Source organism: Penaeus vannamei, chromosome 18, assembly GCF_042767895.1.
Source record: "Penaeus vannamei isolate JL-2024 chromosome 18, ASM4276789v1, whole genome shotgun sequence".
NCBI lineage: Eukaryota > Metazoa > Arthropoda > Malacostraca > Decapoda > Penaeidae > Penaeus > Penaeus vannamei.
The window spans coordinates 19,336,033-19,339,300 of NC_091566.1; positions in this window are offsets into that span (position 1 = coordinate 19,336,033).

A 3,268-nucleotide genomic window follows, 5' to 3' on the forward strand; every position below is an offset into this window, starting at 1 on the left:
TCTCTCCATCTATACATTCATGTCTATCTACTTGTTAATTCGTCACACACATGAAATAATTATAAACATATGCTGCATGGACGAGAAAAACGCATATTGGCATCAATATATCTAAAAAGTGCAAGGTTTTTGACGTTTGTTTGCTCATGTACATGTACGTTTATGTATGTGTGCATGTGTTACCTCATGTGTGTTTACGCGTGTATGTGTACTCATGAATGTGTGAGTTTGTGCTTGCTGTTATGCATTCATAAGGGCGATGTGTGTGGGCGCGTATACAGCTATATATTAGACGATATAACACATATAACTTGCTATACAACACGAGCTTAATATAGACTGAATGATTACTTATACACGACCTACAACAAATAAAAAACAACATTAAATCAACAATATTAACACTAAACTAGAAAGAAGTGACAAAATATAACAAAGAAAGGTGCGCACAACCGATCCCTCGGGGCCTAAGGCAAGTAGAAAGGGTAATTAAGAGATGAGAATGATGGGAAAAACCTATGAAAAACCCATATGCTTTTATGCGCTTCGTCCAAGGTAAGTGCTGGGGAATAAGGGTCCAAGTCCTCACAGGTAGCGACGGGGATATAACTTTCTTCTCGAACAGATAAGGCACTCTTGGATGGCTCTCAGAATATGATAAAACACCTCCTAGAAGCCATGTTAGATTCCACTGACATTTCGGAAGGATTATGAAGTGATTAATCATTCTTTGTATACGTTAATGACGATTCCAGGTACTCTTGGTTACTTGGTACATAGGAAACAGAGGGAGAATGTACTAGAGAACCTCAGATATTATATAAAGCTTGCACTTATTTTACAAAGAGAAGATACAGGACACTTTTAGATGTGTCCCTTATAGTGCACTGTAATGACCTATCTACTAGAAACCCCATTGCATTCCACAGATATTACATACCGGTTTTTATTCGGACATTCACTCTTGTTCCATACCAGTGAAGATGTTTGTTATTCTCGGGTGCCTCCTGGAAAGTGCTAAGACCCATCCACAAGAAGTCGCATTAGATTCTACTGACATTACATAAGATTTGTAATTAATGTAATAGTTTTAACCTGAATATAAACTAAAGAAAATGTCCCATTCTTCGATATAGTGAACTGTTACGACAGATCAGCGAGAAGCCACACTAAGAGAAACATTTCCTAACTAATATGGCAAGAGTAAAATACCGTATCACGCCATATACTAGCAACATTTTATACCATATACTAGCCATTTTTACTTACAGATGTTACAGGCAATGCAGACTTTTTTTGGTGTCTCCTTGAAAGTGGAGTGTTTAGGACCCATCCACTAGAACCAACACTAGGTTTTACTGAAATTACATAAGCGTTGTAGTTTGAGAAATTCTTGCGTTTTGAAGATATTCACATTGGTATGTACTAACGAAGATACAGCGCACTTTTGGATGGTTCCTAGAAAGTGCAGCTCAGAGAATCATCGACTAGAACCCACAATTGGTTCCACCAAAATTACTTGACTATTCTGACTAAGGTAATAATAGCGTCTTGCAGATAATCACCCTGGGTACATAGTAGCGAACTTACGGACATACATATACACGCTACACAAAATTATCTGTATCTCTATCTATATCCATATCTATATATACACATATATGATATCTATCTATCTATATATAATACATATTTCTATCTATATATAATATATATTTCTATCTATATATAATATATATTTCTATCTATATATAATATATATTTCTATCTATATATAATATATATTTCTATCTATATACAATATATTTTTCTATCTATATATAATATATATTTCTATCTATATATAATATATATTTCTATCTATATATAATATATATTTATCTATCTATAAACACACATTCACACACAGACATACGTGTGTGTGTGTGTGTCTATTTATGTGTGCATATGTATTGTGTCTGTATACATTGCAATGGTAGTTGACGCGGCTCATGTCTTGTTCTGTGTTTCTACGACGACAGACAACGATGGTAATTAAGCATATAGTTTTCAGTCTTTCTCTCCCTTTCACTCTCTATTTCAGTTTCTATCTCGCTCAATCTCTTTTTCTCTCTAAATAGCACACATACACACAAACACACACATACAAAGACGCGCGCGCGCGCGCGTACACACACACACACACACACACACATTCTATCATTAGAGGTTTCACTATTATATCTAAAATAGTTCACAATAAGAATTCTCAAACCATTGATGTTTCATTAAAAAAAAATCATAAGCAACTGGAATGATTTTTGTAAAAAGAAAAAAAAAAACGAAAAAAAAACAGCAAATAAACACTTTTTTTAAAATTGACACTGCCTCTGCATTAAAAAACCATAAAAAAATATATATATGCCTCGAGGTGACCGATCACTAGCGCGTGTGAATGAAAAGTGGGGTGGTGGGAACGGCTGAAAATTAATGAATGACCGGTGTGTGTACGGAAGACGGGGGGGGGGGGGGGATGGAAGGTTTGTTTGGGTTCATTCATGGCGGGAAATAGTTACCCTTGTGGAGGGGGGGGGGGGAGAGGGGCTACTCCATTAACTACCTTGTGTGTCCCACCTTCAGATCTTTTATTCTTTTTACTTAGTCTTACAATTTTCTTATAACGATTTTCTCATCATTATTTAGTCTTTGTCTTTCCCTTTCCATTACATGAGCGGCATTCACGTAATATTCAACAGAGACACGTGCGTGCAACCTATTTCGATATGACAAAGCTGAAATAATCACTGAAATTTATGCATAATATCGCCATTTCACTTCTAATATCATAGAACTACCAAGATAAATTATCTTTGACATGATATAATGACATGAACATCGTAAAATATTTGTCACGTTAATCAGTATGATTATATAATCTTACGGCAGCTAAAAGCAGTTGCCAAGGTGTTATTTGCCTCACTTAGTTACAACATTTTTGGGGTAGACTTGAAAACAGCAGGATTGTGTCGTAAAAGAACTCGATTCCTTCGCAGTCAGATGTAAAAGGAATGGATTCATCTTCTTCAGCAAAATTAAGGGCACGCCAAAGAAGCATAACCTTAGCCTCTCAACTTTCTAAAACTTTCGCGGAATGGAATCTTGTAATGAGTTGTGTAACCTGTGTAGGAAAAGTCACTGGCAGTTTTAAGAGTCGTTTCACCCTTGTATGGATATAGTATTAAATGTGATGTCCTTTCGAACTCCATATTACTACAACGATTTAGAATTT